Source organism: Brienomyrus brachyistius, chromosome 1 (assembly GCF_023856365.1).
Source record: "Brienomyrus brachyistius isolate T26 chromosome 1, BBRACH_0.4, whole genome shotgun sequence".
Lineage (NCBI taxonomy): Eukaryota > Metazoa > Chordata > Actinopteri > Osteoglossiformes > Mormyridae > Brienomyrus > Brienomyrus brachyistius.
In genome coordinates this window covers 23,694,476-23,714,592 of record NC_064533.1, presented here as the reverse complement: position 1 = coordinate 23,714,592, position 20,117 = coordinate 23,694,476, and the positions used below count along the sequence as shown (strand labels likewise).

The 20,117-nt window shown below is 47.5% G+C and overlaps 23 non-coding genes across 23 annotated transcripts; all 23 read right to left on the bottom strand.

The window, feature by feature from the left end:
* Positions 1-163: 163 nt before the first annotated feature.
* trnay-gua (transfer RNA tyrosine (anticodon GUA)) lies at positions 164-252 on the bottom strand. Its single transcript is given in 2 exon segments — positions 164-199; positions 216-252. It is a non-coding gene; the product is annotated as a tRNA-Tyr (tRNA).
* Positions 253-340: 88 nt separating this feature from the next.
* trnay-gua (transfer RNA tyrosine (anticodon GUA)) lies at positions 341-429 on the bottom strand. The gene is given in 2 exon segments: positions 341-376; positions 393-429. It is a non-coding gene; the product is annotated as a tRNA-Tyr (tRNA).
* A 266-nt stretch (positions 430-695) lies between these two features.
* Positions 696-784, bottom strand: trnay-gua (transfer RNA tyrosine (anticodon GUA)). The gene is given in 2 exon segments: positions 696-731; positions 748-784. It is a non-coding gene; the product is annotated as a tRNA-Tyr (tRNA).
* A 622-nt stretch (positions 785-1,406) lies between these two features.
* Positions 1,407-1,495, bottom strand: trnay-gua (transfer RNA tyrosine (anticodon GUA)). Its single transcript is given in 2 exon segments — positions 1,407-1,442; positions 1,459-1,495. It is a non-coding gene; the product is annotated as a tRNA-Tyr (tRNA).
* A 443-nt stretch (positions 1,496-1,938) lies between these two features.
* Positions 1,939-2,027, bottom strand: trnay-gua (transfer RNA tyrosine (anticodon GUA)). Its single transcript is given in 2 exon segments — positions 1,939-1,974; positions 1,991-2,027. It is a non-coding gene; the product is annotated as a tRNA-Tyr (tRNA).
* A 266-nt stretch (positions 2,028-2,293) lies between these two features.
* Positions 2,294-2,382, bottom strand: trnay-gua (transfer RNA tyrosine (anticodon GUA)). Its single transcript is given in 2 exon segments — positions 2,294-2,329; positions 2,346-2,382. It is a non-coding gene; the product is annotated as a tRNA-Tyr (tRNA).
* A 444-nt stretch (positions 2,383-2,826) lies between these two features.
* trnay-gua (transfer RNA tyrosine (anticodon GUA)) lies at positions 2,827-2,915 on the bottom strand. The gene is given in 2 exon segments: positions 2,827-2,862; positions 2,879-2,915. It is a non-coding gene; the product is annotated as a tRNA-Tyr (tRNA).
* A 266-nt stretch (positions 2,916-3,181) lies between these two features.
* On the bottom strand, positions 3,182-3,270 carry trnay-gua (transfer RNA tyrosine (anticodon GUA)). Its single transcript is given in 2 exon segments — positions 3,182-3,217; positions 3,234-3,270. It is a non-coding gene; the product is annotated as a tRNA-Tyr (tRNA).
* An 88-nt stretch (positions 3,271-3,358) lies between these two features.
* trnay-gua (transfer RNA tyrosine (anticodon GUA)) lies at positions 3,359-3,447 on the bottom strand. Its single transcript is given in 2 exon segments — positions 3,359-3,394; positions 3,411-3,447. It is a non-coding gene; the product is annotated as a tRNA-Tyr (tRNA).
* A 978-nt stretch (positions 3,448-4,425) lies between these two features.
* On the bottom strand, positions 4,426-4,514 carry trnay-gua (transfer RNA tyrosine (anticodon GUA)). Its single transcript is given in 2 exon segments — positions 4,426-4,461; positions 4,478-4,514. It is a non-coding gene; the product is annotated as a tRNA-Tyr (tRNA).
* Positions 4,515-4,958: 444 nt separating this feature from the next.
* On the bottom strand, positions 4,959-5,047 carry trnay-gua (transfer RNA tyrosine (anticodon GUA)). Its single transcript is given in 2 exon segments — positions 4,959-4,994; positions 5,011-5,047. It is a non-coding gene; the product is annotated as a tRNA-Tyr (tRNA).
* A 266-nt stretch (positions 5,048-5,313) lies between these two features.
* On the bottom strand, positions 5,314-5,402 carry trnay-gua (transfer RNA tyrosine (anticodon GUA)). Its single transcript is given in 2 exon segments — positions 5,314-5,349; positions 5,366-5,402. It is a non-coding gene; the product is annotated as a tRNA-Tyr (tRNA).
* A 266-nt stretch (positions 5,403-5,668) lies between these two features.
* trnay-gua (transfer RNA tyrosine (anticodon GUA)) lies at positions 5,669-5,757 on the bottom strand. The gene is given in 2 exon segments: positions 5,669-5,704; positions 5,721-5,757. It is a non-coding gene; the product is annotated as a tRNA-Tyr (tRNA).
* An 88-nt stretch (positions 5,758-5,845) lies between these two features.
* On the bottom strand, positions 5,846-5,934 carry trnay-gua (transfer RNA tyrosine (anticodon GUA)). The gene is given in 2 exon segments: positions 5,846-5,881; positions 5,898-5,934. It is a non-coding gene; the product is annotated as a tRNA-Tyr (tRNA).
* Positions 5,935-6,200: 266 nt separating this feature from the next.
* On the bottom strand, positions 6,201-6,289 carry trnay-gua (transfer RNA tyrosine (anticodon GUA)). The gene is given in 2 exon segments: positions 6,201-6,236; positions 6,253-6,289. It is a non-coding gene; the product is annotated as a tRNA-Tyr (tRNA).
* A 444-nt stretch (positions 6,290-6,733) lies between these two features.
* On the bottom strand, positions 6,734-6,822 carry trnay-gua (transfer RNA tyrosine (anticodon GUA)). Its single transcript is given in 2 exon segments — positions 6,734-6,769; positions 6,786-6,822. It is a non-coding gene; the product is annotated as a tRNA-Tyr (tRNA).
* Positions 6,823-7,088: 266 nt separating this feature from the next.
* trnay-gua (transfer RNA tyrosine (anticodon GUA)) lies at positions 7,089-7,177 on the bottom strand. The gene is given in 2 exon segments: positions 7,089-7,124; positions 7,141-7,177. It is a non-coding gene; the product is annotated as a tRNA-Tyr (tRNA).
* A 443-nt stretch (positions 7,178-7,620) lies between these two features.
* Positions 7,621-7,709, bottom strand: trnay-gua (transfer RNA tyrosine (anticodon GUA)). The gene is given in 2 exon segments: positions 7,621-7,656; positions 7,673-7,709. It is a non-coding gene; the product is annotated as a tRNA-Tyr (tRNA).
* An 89-nt stretch (positions 7,710-7,798) lies between these two features.
* Positions 7,799-7,887, bottom strand: trnay-gua (transfer RNA tyrosine (anticodon GUA)). Its single transcript is given in 2 exon segments — positions 7,799-7,834; positions 7,851-7,887. It is a non-coding gene; the product is annotated as a tRNA-Tyr (tRNA).
* An 88-nt stretch (positions 7,888-7,975) lies between these two features.
* On the bottom strand, positions 7,976-8,064 carry trnay-gua (transfer RNA tyrosine (anticodon GUA)). Its single transcript is given in 2 exon segments — positions 7,976-8,011; positions 8,028-8,064. It is a non-coding gene; the product is annotated as a tRNA-Tyr (tRNA).
* Positions 8,065-8,508: 444 nt separating this feature from the next.
* trnay-gua (transfer RNA tyrosine (anticodon GUA)) lies at positions 8,509-8,597 on the bottom strand. The gene is given in 2 exon segments: positions 8,509-8,544; positions 8,561-8,597. It is a non-coding gene; the product is annotated as a tRNA-Tyr (tRNA).
* A 443-nt stretch (positions 8,598-9,040) lies between these two features.
* trnay-gua (transfer RNA tyrosine (anticodon GUA)) lies at positions 9,041-9,129 on the bottom strand. The gene is given in 2 exon segments: positions 9,041-9,076; positions 9,093-9,129. It is a non-coding gene; the product is annotated as a tRNA-Tyr (tRNA).
* Positions 9,130-9,395: 266 nt separating this feature from the next.
* On the bottom strand, positions 9,396-9,484 carry trnay-gua (transfer RNA tyrosine (anticodon GUA)). Its single transcript is given in 2 exon segments — positions 9,396-9,431; positions 9,448-9,484. It is a non-coding gene; the product is annotated as a tRNA-Tyr (tRNA).
* Positions 9,485-20,117: the final 10,633 nt, after the last annotated feature.

Here is a 20,117-nt window from a genome sequence, read left to right as displayed (position 1 = left end):
TTGAACCAGCGACCTAAGGATCCCCATCAAGCTTAATCTACAGTCCTCCACTCTGCCATCTGAGCTATCGAAGGATGAGCTACCCAAGTTCCTTTAGAATGTGGGATTAGTAAATGTAGTTTATTGCTTGTGCGGAAACTTGACATCGGAAAAAATCTACAAGTCCTTCGAGCCGGAGTCGAACCAGCGACCTAAGGATCCCCATCAGACTTCATCTACAGTCCTCCGCTCTGCCATCTGAGCTATCGAAGGATGAGCTACCTTTCTTCCCTTAGAATGTGGGATTAGTAAATATAGTTTGTTGCTTCTGTTCAAACTTGACATCGAAAAAAGCTACTAGTCCTTCGAGCCGGAGTTGAACCAGCGACCTAAGGATCCCCATCAGACTTAAGCTACAGTCCTCCGCTCTGCCATCTGAGCTATCGAAGGATGAGCGACCCATGTTCCTTTAGAATGTGGGATTAGTAAATGTAGTTTATTGCTTGTGCGGAAACTTGACATCGGAAAAAATCTACTAGTCCTTCGAGACGGAGTGGAACCAGCGACCTAAGGATCCCCATCAGACTTCATCTACAGTCCTCCGCTCTGCCATCTGAGCTATCGAAGGATGAGCTACCTTTCTTCCCTTAGAATGTGGGATTAGTAAATATAGTTTGTTGCTTCTGTTCAAACTTGACATCGAAAAAAGCTACTAGTCCTTCGAGCCGGAGTTGAACCAGCGACCTAAGGATCCCCATCAGGCTTAATCTACAGTCCTCCGCTCTGCCATCTGAGCTATCGAAGGATGAGCTACCCATGTTCCTTTAGAATGTGGGATTAGTAAATGTAGTTTATTGCTTGTGCGGAAACTTGACATCGGAAAAAATCTACAAGTCCTTCGAGCCGGAGTTGAACCAGCGACCGAAGGATCCCCATCAGGCTTAATCTACAGTCCTCCGCTCTGCCATCTGAGCTATCGAAGGATGAGCTATCCATGTTCCTATAGAATGTGGGATTAGTAAATGTAGTTTATTGCTTGTGCGGAAACTTGATATCGGAAAAAATCTGCTAGTCCTTCGAGCCGGAGTTGAACCAGCAACCTAAGGATTTCCATCAGACTTTATCTACAGTCCTCCGCTCTGCCATCTTAGCTATCGAAGGATGAGCTAACGTTCTTCCCTTAGAATGTGGGATTAGCAAATGTAGTTTGTTGCTTCTGTTCAAACTTGACATCGAAAAAAGCTACTAGTCCTTCGAGCCGGAGTCGAACCAGCGACCTAAGGATCCTCATCAGGCTTAATCTACTGTCCTCCGCTCTGCCATCTGAGCTATCAAAGGATGAGCTACCCGTGTTCCTTTAGAATGTGGGATTAGTAAATGTAGTTTATTGCTTGTGCGGAAATTTGACATCGGAAAAAATCTACAAGTCCTTCGAGCCGGAGTCGAACCAGCGACCTAAGGATCCCCATCAGACTTCATCTACAGTCCTCCGCTCTGCCATCTGAGCTATCGAAGGATGAGCTACCTTTCCTCCCTTAGAATGTGGGATTAGTAAATATAGTTTGTTGCTTCTGTTCAAACTTGACATCGAAAAAAGCTACTAGTCCTTCGAGCCGGAATTGAACCAGGGACCTAAGGATCCCCATCATGCTTTTTCTACAGTCGTCCGCGCTGCCAACTGAGCTATCGAAAGACGAGCTTCACTTCTTCATTTAGAATGTGGGATTAGTAAATGTAGTTTATTGCTTGTGCGGAAACTTGACATCGGAAAAAATCTACTAGTCCTTCGAGACGGAGTCGAACCAGCGACCTAAGGATCCCCATCAGACTTCATCTACAGTCCTCCGCTCTGCCATCTGAGCTATCGAAGGATGAGCTAACTTTGTTCCCTTAGAATGTGCGATTAGTAAATATAGTTTTTTGCTTCTGTTCAAACTTGACATTGAAAAAAGCTACTAGTCCTTCGAGCCGGAGTTGAACCAGCGACCTAAGGATCCCCATTAGGCTTAATCTACAGTCCTCCGCTCTGCCATCTGAGCTATCGAAGGATGAGTGACCCATGTTCCTTTACAATGTGGGATTAGTAAATGTAGTTTATTGCTTGTGCGGAAACTTGACATCGGAAAAAATCTACTAGTCCTTCGAGACGGAGTGGAACCAGCGACCTAAGGATCCCCTTCAGACTTCATCTACAGTCCTCCGCTCTGCCATCTGAGCTATCGAAGGATGAGCTACCTTTCTTCCCTTAGAATGTGGGATTAGTAAATATAGTTTGTTGCTTCTGTTCAAACTTGACATCGAAAAAAGCTACTAGTCCTTCGAGCCGGAGTTGAACCAGCGACCTAAGGATCCCCATCAGGCTTAATCTACAGTCCTCCGCTCTGCCATCTGAGCTATCGAAGGATGAGCTACCCGTGTTCCTTTAGAATGTGGGATTAGTAAATGTAGTTTATTGCTTGTGCGGAAATTTGACATCGGAAAAAATCTACAAGTCCTTCGAGCCGGAGTCGAACCAGCGACCTAAGGATCCCCATCAGACTTCATCTACAGTCTTCCGCTCTGCCATCTGAGCTATCGAAGGATGAGCTACCTTTCCTCCCTTAGAATGTGGGATTAGTAAATATAGTTTGTTGCTTCTGTTCAAACTTGACATCGAAAAAAGCTACTAGTCCTTCTAGCCGGAATTGAACCAGCGACCTAAGGATCCCCATCATGCTTTTGCTACAGTCGTCCGTGCTGCCAACTGAGCTATCGAAAGACGAGCTTCACTTCTTCATTTAGAATGTGGGATTAGTAAATGTAGTTTATTGCTTGTGCGGAAACTTGACATCGGAAAAAATCTACTAGTCCTTCGAGCCGGAGTCGAACCAGCGACCTAAGGATCCCCATCAGACTTCATCTACAGTCCTCCGCTCTGCCATCTGAGCTATCGAAGGATGAGCTACCTTTCTTCCCTTAGAATGTGGGATTAGTAAATATAGTTTGTTGCTTCTGTTCAAACTTGACATCGAAAAAAGCTACTAGTCCTTCGAGCCGGAGTTGAACCAGCGACCTAAGGATCCCCATCAAGCTTAATCTACAGTCCTCCACTCTGCCATCTGAGCTATCGAAGGATGAGCTACCCAAGTTCCTTTAGAATGTGGGATTAGTAAATGTAGTTTATTGCTTGTGCGGAAACTTGACATCGGAAAAAATCTACAAGTCCTTCGAGCCGGAGTCGAACCAGCGACCTAAGGATCCCCATCAGACTTCATCTACAGTCCTCCGCTCTGCCATCTGAGCTATCGAAGGATGAGCTACCTTTCTTCCCTTAGAATGTGGGATTAGTAAATATAGTTTGTTGCTTCTGTTCAAACTTGACATCGAAAAAAGCTACTAGTCCTTCGAGCCGGAGTTGAACCAGCGACCTAAGGATCCCCATCAGGCTTAATCTACAGTCCTCCGCTCTGCCATCTGAGCTATCGAAGGATGAGCGACCCATGTTCCTTTAGAATGTGGGATTAGTAAATGTAGTTTATTGCTTGTGCGGAAACTTGACATCTGGAAAAAATCTACTAGTCCTTCGAGACGGAGTGGAACCAGCGACCTAAGGATCCCCATCAGACTTCATCTACAGTCCTCCGCTCTGCCATCTGAGCTATCGAAGGATGAGCTACCTTTCTTCCCTTAGAATGTGGGATTAGTAAATATAGTTTGTTGCTTCTGTTCAAACTTGACATCGAAAAAAGCTACTAGTCCTGCGAGCCGGAGTTGAACCAGCGACCTAAGGATCCCCATCAGGCTTAATCTACAGTCCTCCGCTCTGCCATCTGAGCTATCGAAGGATGAGCTACCCATGTTCCTTTAGAATGTGGGATTAGTAAATGTAGTTTATTGCTTGTGCGGAAACTTGACATCGGAAAAAATCTACAAGTCCTTCGAGCCGGAGTTGAACCAGCGACCGAAGGATCCCCATCAGGCTTAATCTACAGTCCTCCGCTCTGCCATCTGAGCTATCGAAGGATGAGCTATCCATGTTCCTATAGAATGTGGGATTAGTAAATGTAGTTTATTGCTTGTGCGGAAACTTGATATCGGAAAAAATCTGCTAGTCCTTCGAGCCGGAGTTGAACCAGCAACCTAAGGATTTCCATCAGACTTTATCTACAGTCCTCCGCTCTGCCATCTTAGCTATCGAAGGATTAGCTAACGTTCTTCCCTTAGAATGTGGGATTAGCAAATATAGTTTGTTGCTTCTGTTCAAACTTGACATCGAAAAAAGCTACTAGTCCTTCGAGCCGGAGTCGAACCAGCGACCTAAGGATCCTCATCAGGCTTAATCTACTGTCCTCCGCTCTGCCATCTGAGCTATCAAAGGATGAGCTACCCGTGTTCCTTTAGAATGTGGGATTAGTAAATGTAGTTTATTGCTTGTGCGGAAATTTGACATCGGAAAAAATCTACAAGTCCTTCGAGCCGGAGTCGAACCAGCGACCTAAGGATCCCCATCAGACTTCATCTACAGTCCTCCGCTCTGCCATCTGAGCTATCGAAGGATGAGGTACCTTTCCTCCCTTAGAATGTGGGATTAGTAAATATAGTTTGTTGCTTCTGTTCAAACTTGACATCGAAAAAAGCTACTAGTCCTTCGAGCCGGAATTGAACCAGGGACCTAAGGATCCCCATCATGCTTTTTCTACAGTCGTCCGCGCTGCCAACTGAGCTATCGAAAGACGAGCTTCACTTCTTCATTTAGAATGTGGGATTAGTAAATGTAGTTTATTGCTTGTGCGGAAACTTGACATCGGAAAAAATCTACTAGTCCTTCGAGCCGGAGTCGAACCAGCGACCTAAGGATCCTCATCAGGCTTAATCTACTGTCCTCCGCTCTGCCATCTGAGCTATCAAAGGATGAGCTACCCGTGTTCCTTTAGAATGTGGGATTAGTAAATGTAGTTTATTGCTTGTGCGGAAATTTGACATCGGAAAAAATCTACAAGTCCTTCGAGCCGGAGTCGAACCAGCGACCTAAGGATCCCCATCAGACTTCATCTACAGTCCTCCGCTCTGCCATCTGAGCTATCGAAGGATGAGCTACCTTTCCTCCCTTAGAATGTGGGATTAGTAAATATAGTTTGTTGCTTCTGTTCAAACTTGACATCGAAAAAAGCTTCTAGTCCTTCGAGCCGGAATTGATCCAGGGACCTAAGGATCCCCATCATGCTTTTTCTACAGTCGTCCGCGCTGCCAACTGAGCTATCGAAAGACGAGCTTCACTTCTTCATTTAGAATGTGGGATTAGTAAATGTAGTTTATTGCTTGTGCGGAAACTTGACATCGGAAAAAATCTACTAGTCCTTCGAGCCGGAGTCGAACCAGCGACCTAAGGATCCCCATCAGACTTCATCTACAGTCCTCCGCTCTGCCATCTGAGCTATCGAAGGATGAGCTACCTTTGTTCCCTTAGAATGTGGGATTAGTAAATATAGTTTGTTGCTTCTGTTCAAACTTGACATCGAAAAAAGCTACTAGTCCTTCGAGCCGGAGTTGAACCAGCGACCTAAGGATCCTCATCAGGCTTAATCTACTGTTCTCCGCTCTGCCATCTGAGCTATCAAAGGATGAGCTACCCGTGTTCCTTTACAATGTGGGATTAGTAAATGTAGTTTATTGCTTGTGCGGAAATTTGACATCGGAAAAAATCTACAAGTCCTTCGAGCCGGAGTCGAACCAGCGACCTAAGGATCCCCATCAGACTTCATCTACAGTCCTCCGCTCTGCCATCTGAGCTATCGAAGGATGAGCTACCTTTCTTCCCTTAGAATGTGGGATTAGTAAATATAGTTTGTTGCTTCTGTTCAAACTTGACATCGAAAAAAGCTACTAGTCCTTCGAGCCGGAGTTGAACCAGCGACCTAAGGATCCCCATCAGGCTTAATCTACAGTCCTCCGCTCTGCCATCTGAGCTATCGAAGGATGAGCGACCCATGTTCCTTTAGAATGTGGGATTAGTAAATGTAGTTTATTGCTTGTGCGGAAACTTGACATCGGAAAAAATCTATTAGTCCTTCGAGACGGAGTGGAACCAGCGACCTAAGGATCCCCATCAGACTTCATCTACAGTCCTCCGCTCTGCCATCTGAGCTATCGAAGGATGAGCTACCTTTCTTCCCTTAGAATGTGGGATTAGTAAATATAGTTTGTTGCTTCTGTTCAAACTTGACATCGAAAAAAGCTACTAGTCCTTCGAGCCGGAGTTGAACCAGCGACCAAAGGATCCCCATCAGGCTTAATCTACAGTCCTCCGCTCTGCCATCTGAGCTATCGAAGGATGAGCTACCCATGTTCCTTTAGAATGTGGGATTAGTAAATGTAGTTTATTGCTTGTGCGGAAACTTGATATCGGAAAAAATCTACTAGTCCTTCGAGCCGGAGTTGAACCAGCAACCTAAGGATTTCCATCAGACTTTATCTACAGTCCTCCGCTCTGCCATCTTAGCTATCGAAGGATGAGCTAACGTTCTTCCCTTAGAATGTGGGATTAGCAAATATAGTTTGTTGCTTCTGTTCAAACTTGACATCGAAAAAAGCTACTAGTCCTTCGAGCCGGAGATGAACCAGCGACCTAAGGATCCTCATCAGGCTTAATCTACTGTCCTCCGCTCTGCCATCTGAGCTATCAAAGGATGAGCTACCCGTGTTCCTTTAGAATGTGGGATTAGTAAATGTAGTTTATTGCTTGTGCGGAAATTTGACATCGGAAAAAATCTACAAGTCCTTCGAGCCGGAGTTGAACCAGCGACCTAAGGATCCCCATCAGACTTCATCTACAGTCCTCCGCTCTGCCATCTGAGCTATCGAAGGATGAGCTACCTTTCCTCCCTTAGAATGTGGGATTAGTAAATATAGTTTGTTGCTTCTGTTCAAACTTGACATCGAAAAAAGCTACTAGTCCTTCGAGCCGGAATTGAACCAGCGACCTAAGGATCCCCATCATGCTTTTTCTACAGTCGTCCGCGCTGCCAACTGAGCTATCGAAAGACGAGCTTCACTTCTTCATTTAGAATGTGGGATTAGTAAATGTAGTTTATTGCTTGTGCGGAAACTTGACATCGGAAAAAATCTACTAGTCCTTCGAGCCGGAGTCGAACCAGCGACCTAAGGATCCCCATCAGACTTCATCTACAGTCCTCCGCTCTGCCATCTGAGCTATCGAAGGATGAGCTACCTTTGTTCCCTTAGAATGTGGGATTAGTAAATATAGTTTGTTGCTTCTGTACAAACTTGACATCGAAAAAAGCTACTAGTCCTTCGAGCCGGAGTTGAACCAGCGACCTAAGGATCCTCATCAGGCTTAATCTACTGTTCTCCGCTCTGCCATCTGAGCTATCAAAGGATGAGCTACCCGTGTTCCTTTACAATGTGGGATTAGTAAATGTAGTTTATTGCTTGTGCGGAAATTTGACATCGGAAAAAATCTACAAGTCTTTCGAGCCGGAGTCGAACCAGCGACCTAAGGATCCCCATCAGACTTCATCTACAGTCCTCCGCTCTGCCATCTGAGCTATCGAAGGATGAGCTACCTTTCTTCCCTTAGAATGTGGGATTAGTAAATATAGTTTGTTGCTTCTGTTCAAACTTGACATCGAAAAAAGCTACTAGTCCTTCGAGCCGGAGTTGAACCAGCGACCTAAGGATCCCCATCAGACTTCATCTACAGTCCTCCGCTCTGCCATCTGAGCTATCGAAGGATGAGCTACCTTTCCACCTTTACAATGTGGGATTAGTAAATGTAGTTTATTGCTTGTGCGGAAATTTGACATCGGAAAAAATCTACAAGTCCTTCGAGCCGGAGTCGAACCAGCGACCTAAGGATCCCCATCAGACTTCATCTACAGTCCTCCGCTCTGCCATCTGAGCTATCGAAGGATGAGCTACCTTTCTTCCCTTAGAATGTGGGATTAGTAAATATAGTTTGTTGCTTCTGTTCAAACTTGACATCGAAAAAAGCTACTAGTCCTTCGAGCCGGAGTTGAACCAGCGACCTAAGGATCCCCATCAGACTTCATCTACAGTCCTCCGCTCTGCCATCTGAGCTATCGAAGGATGAGCTACCTTTCCTCCCTTAGAATGTGGGATTAGTAAATATAGTTTGTTGCTTGTGCGGAAATTTGACATCGGAAAAAATCTACAAGTCCTTCGAGCCGGAGTCAAACCAGCGACCTAAGGATCCCCATCAGACTTCATCTACAGTCCTCCGCTCTGCCATCTGAGCTATCGAAGGATGAGCTACCTTTCCTCCCTTAGAATGTGGGATTAGTAAATATAGTTTGTTGCTTCTGTTCAAACTTGACATCGAAAAAAGCTACTAGTCCTTCGAGCCGGAGTTGAACCAGCGACCTAAGGATCCCCATCAGGCTTAATCTACGGTCCTCCGCTCTGCCATCTGAGCTATCGAAGGATGAGCTACCTATGTTCCTTTAGAATGTGGGATTAGTAAATGTAGTTTATTGCTTGTGCGGAAACTTGACATCGGAAAAAATCTACTAGTCCTTCGAGCCGGAGTCGAACCAGCGACCTAAGGATCCCCATCAGACTTCATCTACAGTCCTCCGCTCTGCCATCTGAGCTATCGAAGGATGAGCTACCTTTGTTCCCTTAGAATGTGGGATTAGTAAATATAGTTTGTTGCTTCTGTTCAAACTTGACATCGAAAAAAGCTACTAGTCCTTCGAGCCGGAGTTGAACCAGCGACCGAAGGATCCCCATCAGGCTTAATCTACAGTCCTCCGCTCTGCCATCTGAGCTATCGAAGGATGAGCTACCTTTCCTCCCTTAGAATGTGGGATTAGTAAATATAGTTTGTTGCTTGTGCGGAAATTTGACATCGGAAAAAATCTACAAGTCCTTCGAGCCGGAGTCAAACCAGCGACCTAAGGATCCCCATCAGACTTCATCTACAGTCCTCCGCTCTGCCATCTGAGCTATCGAAGGATGAGCTACCTTTCCTCCCTTAGAATGTGGGATTAGTAAATATAGTTTGTTACTTCTGTTCAAACTTGACATCGAAAAAAGCTACTAGTCCTTCGAGCCGGAGTTGAACCAGCGGCCTAAGGATTCCCATCAGGCTTAATCTACAGTCCTCCGCTCTGCCATCTGAGCTATCGAAGGATGAGCTACCTATGTTCCTTTAGAATGTGGGATTAGTAAATGTAGTTTATTGCTTGTGCGGAAACTTGACATCGGAAAAAATCTACAAGTCCTTCGAGCCGGAGTCGAACCAGCGACCTAAGGATCCCCATCAGACTTCATCTACAGTCCTCCGCTCTGCCATCTGAGCTATTGAAGGATGTGCTACCTTTGATCCCTTAGAATGTGGGATTAGTAAATATAGTTTGTTGCTTCTGTTCAAACTTGACATCGAAAAAAGCTACTAGTCCTTCGAGCCGGAGTTGAACCAGCGACCTAAGGATCCCCATCAGGCTTAATCTACAGTCCTCCGCTCTGCCATCTGAGCTATCGAAGGATGAGCTTCACTTCTTCATTTAGAATGTGGGATTAGTAAATATAGTTTGTTGCTTCTGTTCAAACTTGACATCGGAAAAAGGATCCGGCTTGAAGGACTTGTAGATTTTTTCCGATGTCAAGTTTCCGCACAAGCAATAAACTACATTTACTAATCCCACATTCTAAAGGAACACGGGTAGCTCATCCTTTGATAGGTCTGAGGCAGAGCGGAGGATTGTAGATTAAGCCTGATGGGGATCCTTAGGTCGCTGGTTCATCTCCGGCTCGAAGGACTTGCAGATTTTCTCCGATGTCAAGTTTCCGCACAAGCAATCTCCCGTTGAGTTTTTTGCATGACTGCCAGCTGTGCTTCAATGTTTCTCAGTGTTTCTTCGATAGAGGGCTCTGATTCTTGCGCTCTCCTTGCTGATCTTCGGACCGGCCCAAGGAAACTACCGGTGGGATGAGTAGCCATACCCAATTGTCAAAAACAAGAACACCAACGGAACTGCAAACAACTTAAACAACAAAGAGAACAATGTAAACAAAAAGAATTTAACAATGGTTCCTCTCCACCATAAAAACCTACTGTAAAGGGAGGCCAACCGGCTCATTGTTTTCCCAGCCTTATGTTCGGCTTGAGCATCTGGAGCTGGGTTGGGATGAACCTGATTTGGGCATGGGGGTGGAAGGACGTGACACTGTCTCTTCTGTTGGTATCTCCATCTGACTTTCTGAAAATGCCTCCCCGTCAATGTCAGCCCCTCCTCCGGCGGCTCCTCCCGCAGATCCCGAGGAGCTTCTATCCTCTTCTTCTCCCTCTGATCCGACCATAGGCACATCCCCAAAAACTGACCCACGACCGGCAGTAAAACCGAATCTGAAAATCTCTTCATCCTCTTCTTCTTCCTCCTCCTCCACTACGTCAGCGTCCATCGATTGTGGTGCAGGGTCACTAACTTCCAATTTTGGTGTCAGGAATATGATGGGAGCCTCGTCATGTCCGCGCATGTCCATCAACAGTCCCGTGTTAGCAGGGTGCAGTAGATTACCGAAATTCGCATATTCTTCTGCACTAGGGTCAGCCTTTAGGTTGATTGGATCAGCCGTTTTGAAGTACTCACTTATAGTGGATTCAACTGTCTCCCGGTACTTCCGATCTTCTACAAACCCTCGGTAATCAGCCAGGGTACGGTCACCACCCGCTATCAGAAGTTTACCGCAAGCCCAAGATAGGGACTTGTACTGAGTGGACCGGACATGTTGAAGATCCCCTCGATAGCCATAGTAAGGATTATTACCTACACGTTGCAATGCTTCGACCGCATTTCGCCATTCTTCGGGACAGAGGCGCATGAAGCCATGCCACGGGAAGCGCGGGTGTTCATGGATCGCCCGAGCGATTACATCCAGAGAGGTTAGGCTGGATCCAGCTGCTTGTGCTAATATAATGCACACTTGAATTGCGGGGGCCGGTAGGTAACTCATCCACCGGGCGAACATATTTCGGACATTGTTGTCATTGAGGTAACCCCCAAAATTTGCCCATGTTGCAGCGATGTCGTTGCAGCGATGTCATTGCGTCATAATTGGTCAGCAACTGCTGGCATAATCTGTGTCAATTCTTGCTGGATTCTTGCGAGTTTCTGACGGGATATCTCACCTCTTAGGGCAAAGGCTATGATGCACATCAGGACAGTATACATTACCCGAGCTCTAGCACGCGATGATAAACTTCGTGCAATCAGGTCAAGCAACTCCAGTTTTTGGATCATAGTGACGCCAGGGGCCCATGTTCGGTCGGCTACAACCCATCTGGCACGGATTATAGCAGTATCAGGATCTCCATCTCGGTTTTTATCTGCCAAAGTGTCGATAAACCATGTTTGTTCAAGGAGTGCCGGGGTGTTATCTAAGATACGGGCCATCTCAACTCGGGCTTCTTCAGGGGATAATGCCATTTCCAGGGGGAAATGGGGAGCTAACATCTCTGCAACTATTTGCTGTTTCCGAAGGTCCTGATCCTGTACACGGAGTGAGGTTAAACACGAAGCAAGGATAAACCCATCCTGGTCAACTGCACAAGAACCGACAGTATCTGCATCAAAGGGTGCAATGTTTACTGTTCGGAGCATAACAGGGAGAATGCCCCCTTGCTGAAACATTGACCCAAAAACCATCACATTATCTGCAGGTCCTTGCGGTGCATGACGGAAACTGGGTAACGGTGTAAGAGGGTCCGGGGCACGGGTTTTATCTCACCAAGGGGAATAAACCTTCTTGGTGCCGCGACGTATTTTAGGTCATGTCGCAGCATCCTGGCTATCAGCAGGAATTGCTCGCTTTGGGGGTCCTAAGCCACCTGTAGGGGTTGGAGGCTTTTGCTCTATATCGATACTAATATCCATTTTGGTATTCGATGGTCAGTCCTCTGCTATGCCATTTTTTAATTTTTTTTATTAAACACTCAGATAGACAGCGCTACACATATGCCACCAGCAAGGGGCAGTATAGGGAGGCAGGGTCGGGACAGGGGCAAGCCCACTGCCCAGGACCCCACTCACAGGGTGCAGCAATCTTCATCATTTAGGCGTGCTTTAATAAAAAACGTCAATGAATAAAACCATAATTAAATAATCCAATTAAAAGTCAAGCCAGTTAAAGACAAACAACACAAACCCGCAGAAAAGTGAATAAATCCCACCCCGCAAATAAAGCAACACAAACAGTAAAAGAACACAGACAGGGAAAAACCTAAAAAACATCCCAAACCAAACGTCCACCCACATAAGAAATAAAAGGAACCCGGTTGACAGAGTCATGTAAGAACCGGGGCAAGTCATGAGGCCCGGCAGACAATAAAAGCACCTTTGATAAAACCAGCCGCAACCGTCGCCTACAGATTAAAACAGGATCTAAAACCACACCTGCAAAACGAGCCGTATTGCGCTACAGCCACACAGTATTTGGCTACGGCTAAAAACAAATTCAAAAAGGTGCTGGCGGGGTGGCTGTTTTCCACTCCAAACAAAAACAGGACCTGCCACCCTGCCTCATTAAAAACAGGCACAGGCCCCACCGTCCCGGCAACCTTGTCCACCACCCCCAGAGCCCAGACAATAAAATCCACTAACTGTGCACAGCCAAAGAACGTGTGTGAGGCCCTCCTCCACTTCCCGGCATACTGGGCAGAGCAGAGACGCGGCGAAGCCCAGTCTATGCAGCCTCCACATTGTCAGTAGGGCGTTGTGCCGCTGTCTGTAATCAAAATGGGCGAGTGCTGGGTCCACTGGGCAGGCCAGCACGTTACCCCACAGCAGGACAGGCTCCAGGGCGGGGAAGTGGGCGCTCCAAAACTCCTGCGCCACTGGAGGGACAAAAGCACGCTTCGTGCAGAGGAGGTCGAAGTCATGGTTCACACATGCCCTCAAAGGGACGAGGGACCCGGCCAACCGCCTCACGTACACCGTGGGATAACGGTGGGCCACATCGCGGGGACCTGCAGCTATGTCTGCCTACAGCTGATGTGAGGAAAACTTTAACCAAAGTCAACCCATGGAAGGCTGTTGGACCAGACAACATTCTTGGTCACGTGCTCAGAGACTCTGCCGATCAGCTGGCTGAGATCTTCACAGACATCTTCAACACATCACTGAGCCAGATGATCATCCCAAAATGTTTCAAGTCCACCACCATCATCCCAGTGCCAAAGAAATCTTCAGTGACTTGCCTGAATGACTACCGCCCTGTCGCACCAACCCCTATCATCATGAAGTGCTTTGAGAAACTTGTCATGGCACACATTAAAAGCAGCCTCCCCCCACTCACTGGACCCGCTATAGTCTGCATATCGATCAAACAGGTCGAACTGAAGATGCCATATCCTCTGCCCTTCACCTCTCCCTGTCTCACCTGGAGAAGAGAGACACTTATGTTAGAATGCTATTCATAGACTTCAGCTCTGCATTCGACACCATCATCCCCTAAAAGCTGAGCGGGAAACTGAACAAGCTGGGACTGAGCACCTCTCTGTGTAACTGGATCCTGGACTTTCTGTCAGAGTTGGTTGAGGTCTAAGCAGACCATAGATGTTGATTAATGTCTATGCTAAAGAACTGGAGAAAGACAGATAAGGCGATTAAAAAGTAGCTTTAGGCAAATGGCAAGAGAACTGTTAGCTGCTAGACCTGAATTGCAGAGGAACTTGCCAGTTGCTGGGTTGGTGGCATTGCTGCAGTTCCTGGCCTGTTCATAGTGACAGGCTGCATCCTTGTAAGACTGCTCCTTCTCCATGATGAAGCCAAGGCGCTCAAAAGCTTTACAGCACAACTGGGCAGGAAAAACATAAAAATGTCATTAGAAACCTACAGATGGGATACAGTGCTAACAGCGAGTTGAAATGTGAACCAATAGGCAAGCTAATCAGTTATGTTAAAAGAAAACACCTTTTTCCCCCTGGTAGTTTACAGAACCAAAGCATTTTTATTCCACTGCTTTACGTAGCCTTTGGAGGCATTTGTTATTCATTGTCTTAGTCTTGTTTACTGTTGAAAGGTACAAAGAAGCTATAAACCCTATGTTTTTACTTCCAATTCTGTTTAAAGACAAATGTAACAGACTTACAATGAAAATTAGGTTTTATTTGCATATGACAACAGGGATGTCTTTTGGTCTCCTTTAAAACATGCACTGATATATTTTATTTCATTTTATTAAAGTAGAGATGTTTTACATGTCTGATCTTACATAAATACACAGTGCACATTATGTACTCCAAATGGCCAAAACATTGCAGGCATTATTAATGGTGATGTAAAGCCTGTGTACCCAGGTATGTTTCCTTGAATTAAATGATTTTCATTAAAAAGCAAAGATAAAAAAAAATCATTACTTTAGCTAAATAATATTTAAAACCCCCCTCCTGGAGCCGACACCTTATCGTGGTGGAGTGGTTTGCGTGTTACAATGATCCCAGGAGCTATGTTGTCTGGGGCTTTATGCCCCTGGTAGGGTCACCCAAGGCAAACAGGTCCTGGGTGAGGAACCAGACGAAGTGCGGCTCAAAAACCCCTTATGATGAAGAAAATTTTGGAACCACGTTTTCCCTTGCCCGGACGCGGGTCACCGGGGCCCCCCCCTGGAGCCAGGCCTGGGGGTGGGGCTCGATGGCGAGCGCCTGGTGGCCAGGCCTACACCCATGGGGCCTGGTCGGGCGCAGCCCGAACAAGGCACGTGGGTCCCCCCTCCAATGGGCTCACCACCCATGGGAGGGGCCATAGGGGTCGGGTGCGAGGTGATTTGGGCAGCGGCCAAAGGCGGGGACCTTGGCGGTCTGATCTTCGGCTGCAGAAACTAGCTCTAAGGACATGGAATGTCACCTCTCTGATGGGGAAAGAGCCTGAGCTGGTGTGCGAAGTTGTGAAGTTCCGGCTAGATATAGTCGGACTCACCTTGACGCACGGCTTGGGCTCTGGAACCAGTCTCCTTGAGGGGGGTTGGACCCTTTTCCACTCTGGAGTTGCCCGCGGGGAGAGGCGCCGAGCGGGCGTGGGCATACTTATTGCCCCCAGGCTGGGTGCCTGTACATTGGGGTTTACCGCAGTGGACGAGAGGGTAGCCTCCCTCCGCCTTCGGGTGGGGGGACGGGTCCTGACTGTTGTTTGCGCTTATGCGCCAAACAGCAGTTCAGAATACCCACCCTTTTTGGAGTCCTTGGAAGGGGTGTTGGAGAGCGCTCCTCCTGGGGACTCCCTTGTTCTGCTGGGGGACTTCAATGCTCACGTGGGCAGCGACAGTGAGACCTGGAGGGGCGTGATTGGGAGGAACGGCCCCCCCGATCTGAACCCGAGCAGTGTTTTGTTATTGGACTTCTGTGCTCGTCACGGACTGTCCATAATGAACACCATGTTCAAGCATAAGGGTGTCCATATGTGCACTTGGCACCAGGACACCCTAGGCCGCAGTTCGATGATCGACTTTGTAGTCGTGTCGTCGGACTTGCGGCCGCATGTTTTGGACACTCGGGTGAAGAGAGGGGCGGAGCTGTCAACCGATCACTACCTGGTGGTGGGTTGGCTCCGCTGGTGTGGGAGGAAGCCGGCCAGGCCTGGCAGACCCAAGCGTATAGTGAGGGTCTGCTGGGAACGTCTGGCGGAATCCCCTGTCAGGGAGAGTTTCAACTCCTACCTCCAGCTGAACTTCTCCCATATCCTGGGGGAGGCGGGGGACATTGAGTCCGAATGGGCCATGTTCCGTGCCTCCATTGTGGAGGCGGCTGACTGGAGCTGCGGCCGTAAGGTGGTCGGTGCCTGTCGCGGCGGCAATCCCCGAACCCGCTGGTGGACACCGGTGGTAAGGGATGCCGTCAAGCTGAAGAAGGAGTCTTATCGGGCCTTTCTGGCCTGTGGGACTCCAGACGCAGCTGACGGGTACCGGCAGGCCAAGCGGAATGCGGCTTTGGCGGTCACTGAGGCAAAAACTCGGGTGTGGGAGGAGTTTGGTGAGGGCATGGAGAACGACTTCTGGACGGCTTCGAGGAGATTCTGGTCCACCATCCGGTGGCTCCGGGCGGGAAAGCGGTGCAGCATCAACACTATTTATGGTGGGGATGGTGCGCTGCTGACCTCAGCTCGGGACGTTTTGGGTCGGTGGATGGAGTACTTTGAAGACCTCCTCAATCCCACCGACACGCCTTCCGATATGGAAGCAGAGCGTGGGGACTTGGGGGTGGACTCGCCTATCTCGGGGGTGGAGGTCGCTGAGGTGGTCAAGGGGTGGTGGGGTGGACGAGATTCGCCCAGAGTTCCTCAAGGCTCTGGATGCTGTGGGGCTGTCCTGGCTGACACGCATCTGCAGCATCGCGTGGACATTGGGGGCAGTGCCTTTGGACTGGCAGACCGGGGTGGTGGTCCCCCTCTTCAAAAAGTGGGACCGGAGGGTGTGCTCCAACTACAGGGGGATCACACTCCTCAGCCACCCTGGCAAGGTCTATTCGGGGGTCCTGGAAAGGAGGGTCCGCCGGATTGTCGAACCTCGGATTCAGGAGGAGCAGTGTGGTTTTCGCCCTGGCCGTGGAACAGTGGACCAGCTCTATACTCTCAGCAGGGTTCTGGAGGGTTCATGGGAGTTTGCCCGACCAGTCTACATGTGTTTTGTGGACTTGGAGAAGGCATTCGACCGTGTCCCTCGGGGGGTCCTGTGGGGAGTGCTCCGGGAGTATGGGGTACCGGGCTCCCTTTTAAGGGCGGTTCGGTCCCTGTATGACCGGTGCCAGAGTTTGGTCCGCATGGGTGGCAATAAGTCGGACTCGTTTCCGGTGAGAGTTGGACTCCGTCAGGCTGCCCTTTGTCACCGATTCTGTTCATAGTTTTTATGGACAGAATTTCTAGGCGCAGCCAGGGCGTTGAGGGCGTCCGGTTCGGTGACCTCAGGATTAGGTCTCTGCTCTTCGCGGATGATGTGGTTCTGTTGGCCTCATCGAGCCGTGACCTTCAGCTCTCACTGGAGCAGTTCTCAGCCGAGTGCGAAGCGGCTGGGATGAGAATCAGCACCTCCAAATCCGAGACCATGGTTCTCAGCCGGAAAAGGGTAGAATGCTCTCTCCGGGTTGGGGATGGGGTCCTCCCCCAAGTGGAGGAGTTTAAGTATCTCGGGATCTTGTTCACGAGTGGGGGAACGATGGAGCGGGAGATCGACAGGCGGATCGGTGCGGCGTCAGCAGTCATGCGGGCGCTGCATCGGTCTGTCATGGTGAAGAGAGAGCTGAGCCAAAAGGCGAAGCTCTCGATTTACCAGTCGATCTACGTTCCTACCCTCACCTATGGTCATGAGCTTTGGGTAGTGACCGAAAGAACGAGATCGCGGGTACAAGCGGCCGAAATGAGTTTCCTCCGCAGGGTAGCTGGGCTCTCCCTTAGAGATAGGGTGAGGAGCTCAGTCATTTGGGAGGGACTCAGAGTAGAGCCGCTGCTCCTCCACATCAAGAGGAGCCAGATGAGGTGGCTCGGGCATCTGATCAGGATGCCTCCGGGACGCCTCCCTGGGGAGGTATTCCGGGCATGTCCCACTGGGAGGAGACCCCGGGGAAGACCCAGGACACACTGGAGAGACTATGTCTCTCGGCTGGCCTGGGAACACCTCGGGATCCCCCCAGAGGAACTGGACGAAGTGGCCGGGGAGAGGGAAGTCTGGGTCTCCCTGCTGAGGCTGCTGCCCCCGCGACCCGACTCCGGATTAAGCGGGAGATGATGGATGGATGGATGGATATTTAAAACCTAATGGAAATCATTTGATTTAATTATTATTTAATTTTATTTCAATTTGAAATAAAAGCAGATAAAAGCAATATTTAATTTTTGTTCATTTTATTTTCATTTTTTATTTCAGTTTATGAAAATGTTGCATTATAGTTTTATGATAACTGTCTAACCTGTGAAAAAATGAGTTTCAAACCAGCACCCTTCTGCCCAGAAGCACAAAGCTGTAAACCACTAAGCCGCACACCACCCTGAAATTATAGAGATCCATTTGATTTATGTTAAAACTTCTGCAGGGCCCGACAGCAGCCTTCTCCTCAAGGACTTGACCTTGTGAGCTGGTCACTAGCTGAGTTTGTGTGGATTGGCCCTCCCTCCCGGCAAACCAGGTGCTCACTCTGTTGTGGCGGAGACAGTGCCTCAACAGCTCTGCTGCGATGTTGTGTTTGCTCAGCTGGATCTACACATGGACCAGGAGGAGACGGCGCTTCTCCAGCTCGCCGGCACTACCCATGCTCCATCTCATTTTCCAAAACCTCTGCAGATGATTCCCAGCCTGGGGCGTCTGCCCCAGGATCAGGAAAGGCTGGACCGTGACCAAGAAGCATGCAGTGTTATTGCCTTAAAATTGAGGAGGAGGGCTCAGATATCTGTGCTACACAATGTCTCTATTAGTCAGAGTTCACAATCAAGCCTTTTCTTAAACCTAGGTGCTAATCAGAACTGTCTGCATCAGGTTTTTTTTATTTTACTGTATTGCTACATTTTAAATAAGACAAGTATAGGCCAGGAAACATTTATACACCGGTTGAGGACAGTAGTAGAGTTGCTGTTCTTGAATGAAACTTTACATTAGTCCTGTAGTCTTCATCTCAGCTCTCCATGATTCCTGTAAGGTCAATCAAAGCTTTCTCCACCTGCATTGTCTGCTTGGTAGCTATGAAGTGGAGGTTCTGAAGGACTGCTTCTTTATCTTCTCCTGCTCGACTGCATGGGCAGTACTCCTTGAGCAGATTGCAGGCAGTGGCCACACTTGTTTGTCTCACAGGTTGCTCTCAAGTCTCACTGAAGTTAAGGAAGTTACTACCAACAGACACCAGGATATTCATGAAGAGGAAAAAGTCTTGCTCAAACTAGGGCAGCACTGAATTTTAAAAGCTCAATAAATCTGTGCTGAATTTCTAAATGCAAATAATTATGCACAGAAATATCTGTGATCATAGTTCTTGCTTGTACAAGCAAAATACAACTTGTGTTTTTGTTCTACCTGTCAAAATGGTTCAATTGCTCTACCTGAAATTGGCCTAAACCCCAAAAAATTTTATCACTCTCATAGTGCAGAGCAGCCCTTTGGAGCCAGAACTAGAGTCAGATGTAGTTTTATTTGTGTACATTTCTCCCCCAGAAGGTCTGTTCCTCTCAAACAGCCTACCTCCGTTCTACCTGTGCTGTATCGAAAGCCTCCCCTTAGAGGGGAATTTGGATCATGTAGCAGAGAACCACCGCCCCCCAATCCGTGTCTTTCTGGACCTTGTTTGCTCAGCCCATGTACCTACAATCAAAGGTGGAGACCAAGATAAAGTAGTAGATCAATCGGAAGTGGCCTGTTTCTACAACAATAATATACAATAATATAAAGTATATTATGTACTATACTAATAACATACTACTACTATATTACACTAATACTATACTTTATGGTATTTACAGTGTAATATATTTATATAAATATTTACTTTGTTTTCCAAGAGGGTGTCATTTTGGTAGCATGCTACTTTTGCAATGTACCCATTGTGAATTATGTAATAAATTTTTAATAATTACGCGAGGACAGGTCATGATAAGCGTTTCAGTCTGGTATGAAGTATCATAAAATGTTCTGACAATATGACAATTTAATATAAATCCCTCAATTTCTGTGAATTATTGAAAAAGGGAAGTCAGAAGAAGAAGCATTTAAAATGTCATAAAAATGTGAATTACACCAAGTCTGCTATGGGATCCCCCAAGGATATTTACGTTATTTTTGGGAGATCATCTAGAGTCTACTCCCAAAGCATTTTCAGCACCATGTTCAGTAATCATGTTCAGTTTTATTTAGCTGTTTTTATATTTTATATCATGGTCATGGTTTATATCATGGTTAACAGACAGGAGGTAGCGGGTAGTTATTAGAGGCACAATGTCACAGTGGGCCTGCGTTCATAGTGGAGTACCGCAGGGTTCAATTTTAGGACCACTTTTGTTCCTAATTTACATTAATGATATTGACACCAATACATACAGTAAACTGGTTAAATTTGCAGATGACACCAAGGTGGGTGGTGTAGCAGATGCTGATCTAGCAACACAGAGGCTACAATGGGATCTTGATTTAATTAGCGACTGGGCTGATAC